Source organism: Muscardinus avellanarius, assembly GCF_963383645.1.
Source record: "Muscardinus avellanarius genome assembly, chromosome: 10".
In the NCBI taxonomy this organism is placed as follows: domain Eukaryota; kingdom Metazoa; phylum Chordata; class Mammalia; order Rodentia; family Gliridae; genus Muscardinus; species Muscardinus avellanarius.
The window spans coordinates 30,888,884-30,907,107 of NC_137796.1; positions in this window are offsets into that span (position 1 = coordinate 30,888,884).

The following is an 18,224-nucleotide window of genomic DNA, read 5'->3' on the forward strand; positions in this document are numbered from 1 at the left end:
GAGGGACCCAGAGGGGCCCAGAAGAGGTGAGTGGGGCCCATCCAGCCTCTTGAAGTCCTTGCTGTCAAGGGGCATTAGCCCTTCATCCTTTTGGGGACCTGAGCCCTGCTCTGCTTCCCGGCAACCCCAGGCCTCGCTCCCTCACTGCTAACACCATAGCTTATGCTCCAGAGTCCTTCCCATCCTGCAGTGGGGCCTCCCTTTCCTCATCTACGAAATGGGGACGGGCCTGGGACGAGGCTGAGGTGATCAAAGTGTAGCCAGAACACAGACTTTCAGGAGGCACGCACTTGTAGTCTCATGCACGCTCAGGGGCATCCCCGGAAGCTGATCTGATGGGCCAATCACTGGCAGCGATGATGTGTGTGCATGTGTACATGTGTGTGTATGCGTGTGTACATGTGTGTGTGCATGTACATGTATGTGTGCATGTGTGTGTTTGGAAACAGGGATGTTTAGGCTCTGGAGACAGATCCTACCACTTTCTAGCTGTGTGACCGGAGCGAGTTACTTAACCTCTCTGACCCTCAGTTTCTTTGTCCCTGAAAAAGAGGTATTATCTTTCTTAGGAAGTTTGTAGTGAGGCTCAAAGAAGCTGAGAGAGGTGCCATGCTGCGGGCAGAGTCTGCTGCATGATAGGGACACAGACACAGGACACAGGCCCAGGAAGTGCTGGTTATCATTGCCATCTGCTGTGGGCGCCTCCAGGCCGGCCTCCGCCTTCCTCTTCTCTTTCCCTGAGAAGGAGCCTCTGGTCCGTGCCCCTTTGCCCTCCTCTTCTGGGTATCATAAGTGGATCTGTGCCCCCTTCTCTCCCTGCCCAGGCCAGGGAGGAGTGGGGTGAGGTGACTCTGGCAGTCCCAACCCTGGTCAAGGTGCGGCCCAGCCCACTCACTGCACATAAGCCCCCCTCTTATCTCCAAAGCCAAGAGCTGCTGGAGACCCTGGAAGGAAAGCCAGGCTGTCCAGTCAGCACACTCCCCTCGCCTGGACCAGGTCCTGTGCTACACTGCTCACCTAGCCATGACTCTGCCCCCAGGGACTCCAGGTCTCAGGAGAAGGGAGGCGGAAACCCCTCCTGGCGGCCCCCTGGCCGGTGCAAACGATGCAGGCAGCAGGTGGGAGATGGGTCCTACAGTGGGGCCCGTGAGTGGGGTGTTAGAAGGAGAGAGTCCTGGGCTAGAGAGGACACGCCGACAAAGGAGGGGATCCTGGCAGACAGAGTCCTCTCCACAAAGGTGAGGGCCAAGAGGAAGACGGGGACCACTGAGCAGCCAACTAGCAGCAGAGAGGCCTAGGCACTCCACAGATGGGCGGCAGAGCAGGACTGGGGCCGCACGGTTGGGGCACAGCCTTCGGGGGCGGGAGTCTGCTCACTCTGGTCCCTGGGGCTAAAGCCTGGCCGGGGCTGGCAGTCCCAGAGTCCCAAACCCCAATGTCTCCACGGGGTCCTCTGATCGCGAGGAGGCAGGTGGGGCGATTCTTTATAACCACTGTGTAGGAGGCCTCCGAGCCTCAGGGCCGAGACTCAGGCTCGATTTGGCCTCCAGAGAAGTCCACGTAACCACCTGTAGGTCCCCACGCAGCGAGCTGGTTCCCCAGAGTAAGGACCTCTCGAAGGCAGCGCCGAGCTCCAGATACAGATCACTGGGGCTGAGATGGGAGAGGTCTGTGGAGGTGGCCTGGGCCATGGTCCATGGTCCTCACGCCTCCCCCTCCTTCCTGGGGTCTTTGTCACCCATCAGCAAGAGTCAAGCTTGCTGTTCCATAGAGATGGAGTTGAGTTCAAACCCCAGCACTTTCTAGCTGTGTAGCCTTGGGCAAGTAATTAGTTTATTAAGGTGAAGTTTTGTACCTCTGCGTTTGGTTCCTAGAGCCCCAGAGGGCAGTACAGTGTCACCTATAGAAGATGCTCAATAAATATGTGCGAACCAATAGAGCCACCTACAGTCCTATCATCTCCTATTTCCTCATCTGTAAAGTGGACAGAATAATAATTATCCATGACCTTAACATGAACAAGACATCCAAAAAAACAGGAGACCTATTAATAGTACCTCCTCACCTCAGAGCTTCTTGTAAGTATTAAACAGAATAATGGAGTAGAAATGCTAAGCCCAGGTCTGGGGATGGAGCTCAGCGGTAGAGCGTTTGCCTGATGCATGAGGGCCCAGGTCCAGCCCCCAGAACCGAAAAACAAAAGGCCAAGCCCAGGGCCGGAGCGCTGTGATGCACAACAAGAAAACAGCATCGCACCACTGAGGGTGTGACACTGACCTCCACCCTCCAGTCACGTGACCGCTCAGGACTTTCTCTACACCACCATGGGGGTGGCAGGCATGTTGCGCTGAAGTCCAGAGATGTCCCAAGGCCACACAGCTCCTCAGCTCCCAACAATTCCGTCTTCACTGCCATCTAGATAGGCAGAGCCCAAGTGACCCTTTTCTATCCCCATCCTCAGACCTGCACAGCACCGGATAGAGGAGTCAGGAACTAGACTCAGTTGGCGAATAATGAACGGGACTTTCTTTCACATGCCGCTGGGACGTGATTCTGGAAGAATTATGGGGTAAAAGCAAAGTTCAGCAAGCTTTCTCTGCATAGTCCAAATATCTGGGGATTTGTGGGCCACATTTAGTCTCCGTGTCAACCACTCGACTGTGCCCTTGTAGCACAAAAGCAGCCATAGACAGCACGTAAATAAATGGACGTGACTGTTTCCAATAAAAGCCCATTTGCAAAACAGGCAGCAGGCCGGATTTGGCCCACGGGCCATAGTCCACCAACCCTCAAAAGAACAGAACAAGTCTATACCAACAGCTAACAATTGTGTCTGGGTTCACTCTCCAAGCTCTCTTCCCTTGGGCCTCAGTTTCCCTGATAGTACAATAAGAGATTTGCACTTGGCCAGAGACTTGTGAGATTCCCACAAGGGTGAGTCCAGCAGAAGCCCTCTTTCTGCGTGGTCACCACAACTCAGCTCCCACGGACGGCAGCCATGCGGGAACGCATCCCAGGGCGCTAGCGAATCTGGCCAGGTGGGACCCCATGGGAGATGATCATACTTTTGCCATCTTTTTATTGAAATAGAATGCACACCAAAAAAGTGCACGTCTTAATTGTTGTGCTTGAGGGATTTTCTTAGCTAAACACACCCATGTCACGGACACCCAAATCGAGGACAGGAGGTGACCAGCCCACAAAGCTCCCATGAGCCCTTTCCCAGTAACCGACCCCAAGGGAACTGCTTCCCAGCTTTCCTTCGGTTATGAATGATGCTCCTTTTTCAGCTCTACGGGAACTAAACATGCAGGGGTCCAGTGTGCCAAGCCTGCGCCCCCCCAGCACACAGTGACTGTAATTTGTTACTGATGGTCCCTCAAGGTGCCACCAAGGATGGATGCAGAACAGAACCATCATCTGTGTGGGGTGGGGAGGGCAGAGTCCAGGGAACGAGGGGTGGCATTTTTGTTCCCCTAAAGGCCTGTGCAGAGAGCAATCAGAGTGACAATGTGGCCCAAGGGGCGTCCTAAGTGCTTCCAAGGAGGGCAGCAGGAGGAGGCCAGGCTGGGCAGGCGCACTCGGCTGGCTTATTAAAACCACTTTGATCCCTGGCCGCTTTGATATCCTGGGTCTTATAAAGAATTCACTTTCAGGGGTAAATATAGGTAGTTCAGAGAGATTTTATGACATACTGTACAGGCTCCTCTTCCAGAGACTTATTTAATTACTGGGGTGGGGAGGGCTGGGGGGCAGCAAAAGCGCTGACCGAGAGGGGCTGGGCTTCGCAGTCCCGTGGCCCGCCGGGGAAGGCCGGGCACTGTCCACACCCTGAATGAGGCCTGTGGCCCGGCCTCCCTGCACTGGTCCTGCCGTAGGAAAGACCATCTGTGCTGGACCCCCTGCCCGAGAGGGGCCAAGGCTAGGGTGGTGGATGTGGCTGGGACTGGATGGGAGGCCAGGCACATGGCCACTGTCGGTCAAAGCATGCGACGATCAGCCTCGGCATTTGAATGCAGCTGCTGCTCCCTCATCGTGGACAAGACCGTAGCCCCTAAGAGCCTTGGTTTTCCGTTTGCAAAGTGGGAACAGAGAAAGCCTCCATCCTGGGGTGGAGACGAGCCTTAGGTGGCCAAGTGCATTCTTGCCAGGCAAGGACCTAGAATGCACACACTTAGTGGGGATCCAGTAGCCCCAGTGTGTGGGTGGGGGGGACGCTGGGGATTAAACCCAGGGGCATGCTACCTCCAAGCTACAACCTCAACCTGATTTTTTAGTCTTTATTTTAAAACAGGGTCTAAGTTGCAGAGGGCCTCACTAAATAGCTGAGCCTGGCCTTGAACCTCCAATCCTCCTGTCTCAGCCTCCCAAGTACTGGGATTACATGTGTGCACCACCTCGCCCGGATAGCCCCTCCTTTTTTTTTTTTTTTTTTGTGGTACTGGGAATGGAACCCTTCTACCTCTGGACTACACTCCCAGGCCTATTTTATATTTTATTTGGAAACAGGGTCTCTTAAGCCAGCGAGGCTGGCTTCGAACCAGCGTGATCCTCCTGTCTCCGCCTCCCAAGAACAGGCATTACAAGCGTGCGCCACCTCGCCCTGCTAGCCCCTGCTTTATAATGGGCCCTAGGTCCCATGTCTTTCCTTCCTGGCTGAGGGATAAGCTGCGGTGCCACCAATGTTCCTCTTCCGAGGGCTTCTCCCTCCTCTGTCCCAGAGGCTACTCTGCCCACTCTGGACCTGCAACACAGACAGGAACAAGCAGGAAGAGCCGCCCATGGCGGTGGGAGCCACGTGTAGGTAGGAAATCCTGTGGCTGGCGAGTGCTACAGGAGAGGGGGTCCTGGGCTAGAGAAGAGAGGACTAGAGCAGCGCTTTTCACATGTCATGGGCGGAACTCCTTTGCTTTGTTGGTTTGTTTTAGTGCATGCTAAGCATATGAGCGACCACTGGGCCATAGCCACACCCTCCTGTATCTACTTCTGTGTAAGTGTGTGGTACCAGGGAATGAACCCATCTGCTCCCGTGCTGAGCTGCATCTCAGCCCTTACATAGAACGTCTTAAAATGCAGATTCCAAGCCAGGCATGGTGACTCATGCTTGTAATCAATCCCAGCATTCCAGAGGCTGAGACCAGAGGATCGTGGTTCATGGACAGCCTCAGCTGTTTAGTGAGGCCCTCCATAACTTAGTGAGACCCTGTTTCAAAGTAAAGAATAAATGCTGGGGTTGCGGCGCACGCTTGTAATACCAGCATTTAGGAGGCTGAGACAGGAGGATCATGGTTCACGGCCAGCCTCAGCTACTACTTAGTGAGGCCCTTTGCAACTCAATGAGACCCGGTTTCAAAATAAAAAATAAAAAATTGGGACTTGGGGTATAACTTGGAGGTAGAATGCCCCTGGGTTCCATCCTTAGTACCACACACACAAAGAAAAAAAGAATAAAAAATAGGGTAGGGGGGATAGCTCAGAGGTAAAATCTGGGTTCCATCCCCAGACCCACAAAAAAAAAAAAAGAAAAAAAAGAAAAAAGAAAAGAAAAAAAATACAGATTCTGCTTCTGAGTGGCAGGGAAGATCCCGAATTTCCAACTGCCTCCTAGTGCTTTTGCATACAGACTACGTGGGACTCAGTGAGGCCTGGAGTTCTCCCACAGGCCTGACCCCAAAGTGAAACGCATTCTGTCTGGGTCACTCATAGAGAGCTCAATAATTCCCCGAATAATTCCCCATTTGCCCCTCAAGCCCCAGGGTTTGACTCATCCAGGGAGCAGACACATACAAAGCAGAGGCGGTCCTGAGCGCTCAGATAGCAAGCTGACATGGCCGCTATGGTGGCTCGTCTGTCAGGACAGAGGCTTGACATCACCTATGTCTTTATTGGCCACTATTTGTAAATATTCAATCCTTTAAAAAAAATTATGCTGGGCAATGAAGTTCGAGCATAAAGTCTCACTAGAAACTGCTATCATCCACTAGCCCTATTACATGGATAAGAAAAATTCAACCTCAGAGAAGTAAAGGGCATGTGCAGAACTGACCAATCGGCAGAGCCAAGGCTACAAATCAGAAAGACGGTGTCAACCTCAAGTGTTTGCGCTGTATCACTCCACCCTGGAGTTTTGCCATCTGTGTGCGTGCACACACATGCGCGTGCATGTGTATATATAGATACACACACATTTTGCGCATGACACTGTGCTAGGCACATAGAACTCATTCGCCCTTTATTGTCTTACAGAATTGTTACTTTGTTTTCACGCCCAGATTATTCCATTATTTCCCATCTATTTCTAGCAGGCGAGAATCAAATCTTACTCATCAGCGATTCCCCAGAGCTGAGAACAGGGGCTGGCATACAGCGAGTGCTCTACAAATGCCCACTGAATGGGTGAATGAACAACGAAGGCAGGGGGCAAATTTACCAAATATGCTGTGAGAAGTTCGGTGGTTTGGCTCCTTTCCCTGAACCCTGGACTAAATAAGTTCCCCAGGCTTCTTGCTGTATTTGAACAATTGCAGCCCTGCAGAAGACAGAGACAAATGGTGGTTTCCATCTGGAAAACACCTCCCTTCCCTACCATGGCCTGCTATCTAGTCTTGTTTTCCCAAACTGCAACCACAGAAGGGTGTTACAAAGAAAGGTCTTGGAAGTAGAACCAACTCCAGGACAGAGGATGGGAGCTGTACAGCGCTCATTCCACGGGGCCCCGGGACCCTGGCTACAGCTTTGCACACAGTAGGTTCATTGATGCTATTGAACAAAGGAGCTGCCATTGGCTATTTCAAGCAAGGAAGTAGGACATCTGTCCCCAGACCCCTTTGTACCCCAATATTCATTCATATTCTCTCTCTCTCTCTCTCTCTCTCTCTCTCTCTCTCTCTCTCTCTTTCACACACACACACACACACACACACACACACACACACACATACACACACACACACACACTCACACAGTTGAGCCCCCTGGCATGGGAGAAGCCACCTGCTTGGAGGCTTAAGGGACACGGGCATCCGTCAGCCTGGGGACGGGAGCCCTCTGTGTGCATCTCTGTTGCTTTTTCTCTCGGCCCCTTTTCTCACCCTGGAGCTGAGGCAGTAACTAATATTGTTTCCTGGCCTAAATAGATAATTGCCCTTCTGGCTGGATAAAAGATGTCTCACAGAGCAGAGTGAAATATCATTAATAAAGGAGACTGATTTACTCAGGAATTCCTCCAGAAGTGAGATTAATAAGCCATCCCCTGGTGTTAGATACAATCTTCAGCTCTCTCCTCGCCGCATGACTTATTTTTGCAAGGACTGCAGTCTTCTGTCATTAATCATTACAGGAGGCCAACAGTTTATCTAGGCTAATGGGCCTGATACACAAACACAACAACTTTTTCCTCCCATTTGACAAGGGAGAGATTCAGGGGGGGGAAATTAATCAACGGTGTTTCTTTTTAAGGAAATAAGCTACCACTTTATGGGAGAATCAGAGTAAATCCGCACCCTGTGGATACAATGAATGAAGGTGCATGTGAATGAATACGGCCTGGATGATAGACGGGGAAATGCATGCGGAGCAGGTCTGTGAGTACGTGAGTGCACATGGCACCTGGCCATGCACATGGAAATGTGTATGGTGTATGCTAACATGTGCATACGTGCTGTGAGACTGCGTGTGGATCCATGTATATGGCATGCACCTGTGAGTATCCACAAGGTATGAGCAGTGGAGAATAGCAGAGCTGTGAGTGTATGATATGGGCTTATGTGCCAAGCTCATGCACAGTTGCCCCCCCCCCTTTCTAAGCTTTCATTTTCCATGCAGGGCCAGTTACACCTATTAAACTGAAGTCTGAAAATGTCAAGTGAAAAATTCCAGAAAAAAATATAAATTTTCAATGACTTTTGCTATAGTACATTGCTATAATTGCTCTATTTTTATTATTAGTTGCTATTAGGCTTTATCTATAAGTTACACTTTGCCATAGGTAGGTATATATGAGAAAAAAAAACAATGTTTTAGGGTTCATGGGGACCTGCAGGTTTAATCATCCACTGGGGGTCTTAGATTGTATCCTCTGAATAAAGAGGAGTCACAGTTGGTGTGTGTGGCTTGGCCCTCTATGTGTGGGAATGTGCATGGTGTGTGGTTGTGTGTAAATATATGTACGTGTACATATGGCATTGTATGTATAAATATAAGATGAATGATTTCAGCATACATATCCCAGCTAATGACAGGGTGCTCAATAAATATTTGCTATGCTACATAGACAAACCAATCTGAAAAAATATATATAATTAGCAAACTTTTACCCACTTTTTGCTCCTCTGGATTTACTGGGTTTTCCCCCTGACTGAGTCAGGATCCCCTAAAATAAGCACCAAGACAGAGATTCCCAGGCCTGTGATGTCTCGGGAAAGCATTAATCCCCCAGCCTCTCATCAGTGGACAATGTCTGAGGAAAGAGCCACACAGAAGCCACCCTCACAGTAGCTGGGTGTGGGTGCAGCCACAATCTGGGGGTGGCACCTCCGCATCTGCCAAGTCAAGATCGGAGCTGGAAGAGAGTTCTGCACAACTGTGACCCGGGATTTCTTGTTGTTAATTATATTGCAGGTAATGGGGAGCCATAGAAGATTTAGGAAGAAGAGGGTCCCTATGGGCTTTGGGAGCCTCGTGATCAGAGCTGGGCTTCAGGAGAGTAGCCCTGGGGACACTCTGCGGGTGATTTGAAGGAAGAAGAGTGCTGTGGTTCAAGAGGGAGTTGGTAGGGCATTGAAGGAGGTGGGTTGGGGCAGTGAAGAGGACATACACTTTGCTAATCCCTACCGCCTCCACCTGGTGCTCCTGAGCCTCCAGCACTACAGTGCCCAGAGGGGCTGGGCAGGTGGGCACAGAGCCTGCAGCAGCCCTGCCATACACCCATCATGAAGGTGGTCTGGCTGGCATCAATGGCACTATTCAACCAGCCGAGTTCCTCTCCCACGGCCAAAGAAAATGCCCCGTCCCAGCGGGAAGGTGAGAGTCCAGCTGGGCGCATGTTTGTGAAACAGCCTCCCTGGCCCTGCGGTGGGCAGCAAGGCAGTGCCCACGAGGCAGCGCAGGAGCCCTGGCTCCGACAGAGCCCAGGCTTGTCTGTGCTCAAAGAGGGAGCCCAGTGCAGGCCCGTGCCGGGCAGCCAGCCGCACCCCTCCCCGGGCCACGGCAGAGGCCGGTGGTCACAGTGGCATTTCTGATGTTGTCTCATGAAACCCGAGTGCTGAATCCTGAATTATGACCATGCCTGGGCCAATCCACTTGGTGACTCGAAGGAATGCGAAATGGGGCCATCCTGGCCACCCCTGCCAATTGTAGCTCAGAGAATGTGGTATTTGTAGCTGGAATTAGAGGCCGTTTTTATGTGATGATGTTGAAGAGAACAGGGCTTGGTTTTGTAAGAATCAGCTCCTCTCAGTTCCGGCTGCCTGGTGGCGGCCTGGGCTGCAGACACCTTCATCTGACACACACGAGCACACGCACACCTACACCACACAGCCACACGTGTGTGCATCTGAAGGGAGCATCTGTGGCCCGGTGGAGAAGAGCTCAGAGCCTGGTTTGGCTGGAATCCCAGACTCCTCTACTTCACGAATGACCCTGGGCAAGTTGCTCGGCCTGGCCTGTAAAACAGGGTTTCAGAGAACACCTACCCCACAGCACTGCCCACCACAGTGCCTCAGGGTGCAAGGATGACATGAGCTCACGTTTATAAGTGCTTAGAGGAGCTCCAGGAGTGTGCAAGTGGATGTGCCCTGGGTCTGAGCACCCGCCCCATTTCTTTGCAATCTTGGGGTATGTCCCAGGCATCTGAAAAAGAGGGATCCTCATGCCTGGGATAAATGTACATGTCAGAGAAAGAAAGGGCTTCTATGTGTCAACGCTGACTTCACCATCTAGGCCTGTCCTGGCTTATGGTAGCAGAAGGGCTCTGCGCCCTTCTGATTCAGCTCTGGGGGGCACTGAGCCTGAGCCCTCCAATTATCACAGTGCACACAAAGCCCCACTTCCGCTAAGTGGCAGGAAACCAATTGTGGACTTGCAGTTCACCATGTGCATAGAACTGTCCATCCCTTCCCTCCAACTCCCACCCAGCTTTTTCTCCTCCTCCTCCTCCTCCTCCTCCTCCTCCTCCTCCTCCTCCTCCTCCTCCTCCTCCTCCTCCTCCTTCTTCTTCTTCTTCTTCTTCTTCTTCTTCTTCTTCTTCTTCTTCTTTGTTATTGAAGTTTGAACCCAAGAGCATTCTACCTCCAAGCCACACCCGCAGTCCTTTTTTATGTTTTATTTTGAAACAAGTTCTCACTAAGTTACAGTAGGTTTCACTAAGTTGCAGAGGCTAGCTTCAAAATTGTGATCCTCCTGTCTCAGCCTCCTAAGTACTAGGATTATAGGTGTGTGCCACCACACCTGGTTGTTTTACATCCATCTGAAGGAGGAGGAAGCCAAACCTGAGAGTCCAAGCGTTCTTCCCAGTGGAGCTGGTTGGCCCAGTTCCAAAGCTCAGACATAGTACCGCTCACCAGTGCCATCTGCGGGCTTAGCAGTTACTTGAGGTGACACCTGGATGTGACGGGAACCCCACCCATCATGCAGAAAGCCTGGTGCGCTTTCATTTCTTGATGACACCAGGAAGAAAGTCTTTGGTGTTGGGAAGTCTTTCCAGTTTAAGAATAAAAAATAGGGCAGAGGGTGTAGCTCGGAAGTCGAATGTCCCTGGGTTCCATCCCCAGACCTGAAAAAAAAAAAAAGATAATGATTCTTCCATTTCTTTCTTCCTTTTATTTTTCTTTTTTCTCTTTCTTTCTTTCTTTCTTTCTCTTTTTTGGTACTGAAGATTAAGTCTAGGGGCATTCTACTTCCGAGATAAACCCCTAGCCTGATTTTTTATTCTTTTTTTGAAACAGGGTCTCACTAAGTTGCAGAGGGCCTCACTAAGTAGCTAAGGCTGGCCATGAACCTGTGATCTTCCTGTCTCAGCCTTCCAAGTACTGGGATTACAACCCTGTGCCACCATACCTGACTGATGATTCTTCCATTTCTGGTAGCAATCAAATATTTTTTTTCCAAAGTAAATTTAAGTTGAAAGTTGGAAGATTGAATGAAACCCACTGTAAGAAGAAGGGACAGAAGAAGTGGTCCAGGGCTGTGGAGAACAGAGTGAAGGTCTGGATGTGTGGAAGAGGCCACACTGGAGGGCGATGGGTCCTCAGGGCCCTGTCGGTGGGAATCCGACTGCTGGGCAACCGATAAGCAGCTTCTACAAGAAAGGGCACCTGGAGCCTGGCACCTGCTGATTCAAGCTGCCGCCTAAACAACCAGGCCAGCCTCCAGCCCAGCTGGGATTCTAGAAATCCAAGAAGACAGTTTATCTGGAGGGGAAGACCATTTTAAAGGTCCAAATTGATGCGGTGTGATATCCTTTCCTGAAGCAAGACTACAAAAATGGACGAAAGCTTACTACAGGGACGCGTGCATGCCCCTGTTGGTAGCAGCACAATTTACAACAGCCAAACGACGGAGCCAACGTAGGCACGTGCCCACGGGTGAACGGCAAAATGTGGTGTGTATATGCGGTAGAGTTCTGCTCAGCCATAGAGAAGAACTAAATCGTGTCATTTGTAGGAAAATGGGTGGAGCTACAGACAGTTTTGCTAAGTGAGATCAGCCAGTTTCAGAAAGTCCAGGGTCAAATGTTTTTTCTCACACGGGGAGAAAAGAAGGGGGGAGAAAGGACTTCAGATAAATGAGGAGAGTGACCAGAAGAATCGTGAAAGGGGGTTGAGGAAGGAAGGTGGGGAGGGAGAGAACTGATGAGAGAAACCACCGTGGAGATGGTGCCATGCCACATAGCAGGGGATCGCAACGGAAAGACTGCCCGTCTTCTAGCATGTATGGGGAGCGGTGGATACTGAGGTGGGACCTGAAAGGAAGCACTCCAAGCCTGTCTGCAAGTTTGTATAACCAAACCTCGCCATGATGTATAATTACACTGCACCAATAAAGGTATAAAAATATAAAAAATAGGACATAGAAAGGGACCTGTACACACACACATATAAATATACAAACACAAAAGTACATGCAAACACACACTGCCATGCACAAACACACACACACACCTGTGTGTGCAAGCACACCATGAAAGCACAGTCGCATGATTGCCTCCCCTTCTCAGGAGGCCGCCTCATGGCAGCCCTGTGGTGAAGGACCCTCCCCCCCCGGGGTTGCCCACCCATCTCAGGACACTCCCTTCGCCTTCCGACATGGATGTCGCAAGCAACCCCGTGCAGTGCCCAACAGAAAAGGTATTTGCTCCATCCCCTAATTACAGGGGCCATCGCGGGCTTGGCCCAGCCAGCACAGCCCGTCCGGTCCCTGCCCAGGTCCTTCTTATGTGCAGGGGCATTTCTGGCCAAGCTATTTCCCAGACATGGTGTCCATTAGGCCTCAATTACCTGGAAGGGCCGTGGCCTTTGAAGTGGCCGCGGAGGCTCGAAGAGGCTATTTCTCACCCACCTGTCACCACTTATTTTCCTGGGCTCCTGGCCGGTGGCCCGGCATTCTTAACTAATGGGGATTAAATAATCCAACTGTAATACAAATGCCACTCGCAGCCCCGGGGTCCACGTTAGAGCCATTAAGACCTGGGCCAGAGCTGGCAGGCCTCCGTGCGGAAGGGTGAGGGAGAGGCCGGGAAGCACATTCTGCATTTTTTTTTTTTTTATTGCCTCCTACTTATAGCTATTATCCACAAACACAACCGCTAATGAGAGGGCTGAGGAATTTGGGAGAGGAAAGGTTTCATTTTGGGGTAGAGAAGGAAGCCATCGTCTACTCTGAAATAGCAGCACCATGTCTGAGGACACCTCTCCCCGGACACCCCCATGTCCAGGGTGTGAGGGGCGGAACCAGGGGTGGGGGAGGTGGGGCCCCACAGCTCGGAGCCCTGCCTGCATGAGAGGAGAGGGGCGCCCCTTCCCCACTAGGGTGAGAGTATGTACTGTCTGCTCCCAGGTGCCCAGGCCCAGGCCCGGGCCTGTGAGGTGACCAGGCCGTTTATCATACAAACCAGGATGCCTGAGAGTAAAAGAGGACGCTGTTAGCCATTTTTCCAGGCCAGCGGATGCACACCAGGACCATCCAGGGCCAGGCTAAGGAACAAGCAAGTGATGGAATCCGTTTCCAATGCAAAATTCAAGAAGGGTTGAAACATTCAAAATCAAGGTACAGAACATCTCAGGGCTCCGTGTTTTAAAAAGTTAAAATTTAAACAAAAATAAATAAGCAAACAAACAAACAAACAAACCATGATGAACAGAATATAGAAATTTTATGTAAGAGAGTGAGTGACAAGGCTGGTACCAGGATAATAAAAGCAAAGCCAGGGCATGTCAGTGCAAGGTCAGATCCTACCTTTACAAATGTCCATATTCGGTGTTCAGTCCACCATGGAGTTTTTTGCATTCATTTGGACGTGTGTGTGTGTGTGTGTGTGTGTGTGTGTGTGTTACTGAGGATTGGATTGAACCTATGGACATTCTACCTCCAAGTGACACCCCTAGTCCTATTTTTTTTTTTTCTACAGCGTCTCACTTAAGTTTCTGAAGTTGGCTGCAAATCTGAGATCCTTCTATCTCAGCCTTCCAAGTACTGAGATCATAGACATGGGCCAGCATTCAAAATTTTTAAAATATTGCATTAAAATATTATTTATCTTAGTTACAGAGTGCTCCGGTGCCCTCTGAATTTTACCTCTCCTCATGTGGGCCATGCAAGACAAAAGCAGAAAATGCTAAAATACTCAGCACCTCTGACCCCAGCCCTTGCCTCTGCCTCCAGCCTCCTGCCCTCAGACAGAGAGGACTTGCCGCATTCCCAGTCTTTTATCTCTTACTTCTCAGCCTCCTCCTAGGACTCCTCATCCTCAAACTCTCCCATCCCCTTCCCCATAATGAGGACAAGGGTGGACATTCACAACCACATCCAATGAGTTGGCTAAGTGCAGACATACTTTACATACCCTGGGTCAAGGGCACACATACCTTAGCTCATTAAATAAGGCCTATACCCCGAAAGGCAGGCACAGGGAGGACCCCACCTTACAGATGGGGAAAATAAGAGAGGCGATTGACCCAGGTCACACTGCGCCTGAGCAGTGATCTCAACCCCTGTCTTCTCTGCCCCCTCATCCAGACAGCACAAATTCAGCACATGGTCATGTCCACAAATGTGGATTCTGGGTTCAGATTATGGCTCTGTCTCTCTCTGGCCGTAAATCTCAGCAAGGTTACTAACCGCCATTGTGCCCCAAATGGAAACAGGAATCACACCCATCTCATGGTGATTGTAAAGAGCCAATGGCTTGGTCTATGCTCAGGACCTTTTCTGATTTTAGCACTGCAAGTCCCACACCCCAGAAAATTCCATGATGGGGGGCGTAGTTATGGTAATAGGACTCACTCGTTCAGTAAGTATTAGCTATCATTGTAACACCTCGGGTGGACCCATTGTGCCCAGAAGTCTTCTCTGATCGCCCCACACACTCTCAGCCCCAAGCCCGGCTGAGGCTCCCTTCGGTGGCTCTCAGAGTACCCTGTGCTGCCATCCTGGCGCTCCTCACGCAGGACTACCAACCCCCTGTTCTTTCCCAGTAGCCTGGGCCTTCTCAGAAGGCAGGACTGTGGCTGTCAGGCCTGTATCGTGGTTTGCAGGGTAGTGCCTCTCATACGCCAGGTGCTGAAGAGATGTTGAATAGATGAATGAGTGAACAGATGAATAAGATACTGAAAAGGATGCAGTCTAGTTAGGCACATAAAATTAAGCATACAATATTAGAAACTGTTGTCTAAGTCTGTTTCCTGTTGCTATAACAAAATGCCAGAGGCCAGATAATTTGTAAAGGATAGATATTTGTTGGGTCACACTTTCAGAGGCTGAGAAGTCTGTGAATATGGTGCTGGCCTCTGCTCTGCCTCTGGCGAGGACCTTCTCCCTCTTCATTTTGTGGCCTAGGGCACCACGCGCAGAGCCAGAGCTCAGGTCAGGCTTCCTCTTCTTATGAAGCCACCGGTGCTATCACTCCCACCACGAGCCCATCAAATCCTCATAACCTCTCTAAGAGGCCCCCTCCAAATACCACAACACATGAATTTTGGGATCAAGTCAAACCAGAGCAAATTTTAAAATCCTAAAGGGAGCACAGAACTCCTCCAATCTAATCCATTCCCCTACAGAGGAGGTAATAACACCTAGAAAAGCAGAAAGATCTGTTTCAACCTACATGGTCTAGTAGCAAGAGAGGCAGAGTCAGAAGGACTAGCTACAGTCTTGTCTCTTATCTCCACTGAAGGAGGTGCAGGCATTTCCCCTTACATTGGATCAGGCATAGGAGATGATGCAAACCTCTCTGTGGTGCTGCCCAGGGAGGTCTAGAGGAAGGACGACAGACTGGAACTGGAGCCCTGGGCTTCAGCCTTATGGGGAAAGTTTATTTTCAATCTGTCAAAAGGCTGTACCATTTGCTCATCTGCGCCCGCGGGCCACCATGATACTGAAATGCAACTCTAAATGTGAGGACTTGTGGAAAGCCAATGATTTCTGTGCAGATGGCCAGGAATGGAAAGAGTGAAGCCCAGAACTTGACCCCAAGCATCAGGACAGGCAATACTTAGTGTAGGTAAACAATCTCAAGATTGTTAAGGCTGGGAGTGGTGAAAACCTGAAAACCACACAAAAAAATACAATAGCCTAGAGGTATTACAATGTGGTAGACAACAAAATCTCCCCTTTTAGTAATTGAACTCTCTGGGAGAATTTTAACATTAAAAAAGGATAGATGCTGGGTGTGGTGGTGCCTACCTATAATCCTAATACTTGAGAGGCTGAAATAGTAGGAGTACAAGTTCAAGCTTCAGTAAGGAATGAAACTCATCAACCTAGTGAGAGCCTGTTTCAAAAGTTAAATATAAAAAATAGAGCTGGGGTCAGAGGTAGCTGAGAGGTAAAATGTCCCTGGGTTCAATCCCCAGTAATACACACACACACACACAGGTACGCACACATGCAGGAATAGATGAGGCCATTTAATAGACAGTTTTTGTTTGTTTGTTTTTTGTTTTGTTTTGTTTTGTTTTGTTTTGTTTTGTTGGTGGTTCTGGGGTTCCTGGAAGCCCTTCTACCTCTGGGCTACACTCCCAGACCTATTTTTATATATTTTTTATTTGAAAACAAGCTCTCTTAAGCCAGCAAGGCTGGCTTCGAACCTGCACGATCCTCCTGTCTCCGCCTCCCAAGCTCAGGGATTACAAGCGTGCGCCACCACGCCCGGCCTTAATAGATAGTTTTTAAAATTTAGATGTGTACATCTAATTATTATGAAATTAATCTCTAATGAAAGTTAGCTCTACTTTTAGCACAGTCAAGTAAGTTCTTGGCAGGGCTGACCCTCCAACCATGAACAATTATAAGCTTCGGACAGAATGCCAAAAAAAAAAAAAAATGACCTAAAAAACTAAAGGGCAAACAAACCAGGCAAATCCTGGACAGTCAGCGCTTGAGAGATGAGAATGAGCACAGGGTGAGTTCCCTATTCCTATAGCTCTTTCAAGGCAACAGGCTGATGTCAGCCGTTTATTTATTTTTTTATTTAATAGAAAAATTTCTCTGATAGAAAACTCAGTTTTCCTGGTCTCAAAAAGCAGAGAACAGTGTTTGAGACAACTACAGTCACTGGAAGGTAGAAAAAAGAACCTTGGAAAAGAGCCAGCTGATCAGAGAGTCCCCCAACTCTGCTTATTAACTCCAACTACACATTAGTGTCACCTCCTAACACATGGGGTAGAATAGAGATAACAATAAAAGAGCTGAACTGAGATTTGATTTGCTTCCCAAAAGATAGAGTTTGTGGTCCAAGTCTAACCAAGCAGATTTTTGCTAAAACCAGCATCAATACTCTTCAGAGGAATATAACAGAATCTTCACAACACAATCTTGATAATGTCTCTGGTATAATTCACAATTTTGTAACATAAAAGAGAATAAGAACAATACGACCCATTCTTGAGTAAAAATATAATAAACAGAGACCAATACTGAGATGACTCAATCATTAGAATTGATTGACAAAAAATTTTAAAGCAGGTCGGGCGTGGTGGCGCACTCTTGTAATCCCAGCATTTGGGAGGCTGAGACTGGAGGATCGCAGTTCGCAGCCAGCCTCAGCTACTTAGTGAGGTCCTCTGCAACTCAATGAGACCCAGTTTCAAAATAAGGAATAAAAATTGGATAGTGGGTGTAGCTCAGAGGTCAAATGCCTCTGGGTAGCATCCCCAGACCCTCAAAAAAAAAAAAATTTAAAGCAGCTATCATAACTAAGATAATGAACCAAAAGGAAAATATATTCAAAATGAATGAAATCTTAGCAGAGAATAAAACTATTTTCCATAAACATAAATTCTGGAACTAAAAACTATGATATCTAAAATAAAAGTTAATCTGTTAGGTTTAATGGAAGTTTCTTCCCAAAAGACAAAGATTAAAAAAAAATAGAGACTCAAGTACTTATTTATGATTCAATAATACATGAAATTAGAGTCCCACAGGTTATAATAAAGCAGAAAAACAATTCTTGAGGAAACAGTCGCTGAAAGTTTTCCAAACTGATGAAAAATATAAATGTATAGATTTAAGAAGCTCAGTGAATCCGAACCAGGATAAATACAAAGAAAATCATACCTAAGCACATCATAGCCATAACTGTTGGAAACAGAAAAAAAATTAGAGAGACGATGAAAGAAGCTAGGAAAAATAGTATTAGATAGAGAAATAATTTGAAATTTTACTAAGTTCTTATCAGAGATCATAAGAGAAAACAATAAAGTACATCTTCAAAGTGCTGAAAGAAAAAAAGCTAACCCCAAAGTCCATATCTACCGGAAAATCTTCTAACAATGAATATGAAATACAAATATTTCCAGAAGAAATAAAAGTAAGAGAATGTGTCCCTAGCAATCAGATCCATACTATAAAACAGGCTAGAGGAAATTGTTCAGGTCAAAGGGAAAGATGTCACAAGTAGAAATACAGATACAAGACTATTTTTCCTCTTAATTTCTTTACTATGGAGTTTAAATCAAAACAAAAAAAACATATTATAGTGTGAGGTTTATAATATAGGTGGGTGGGAT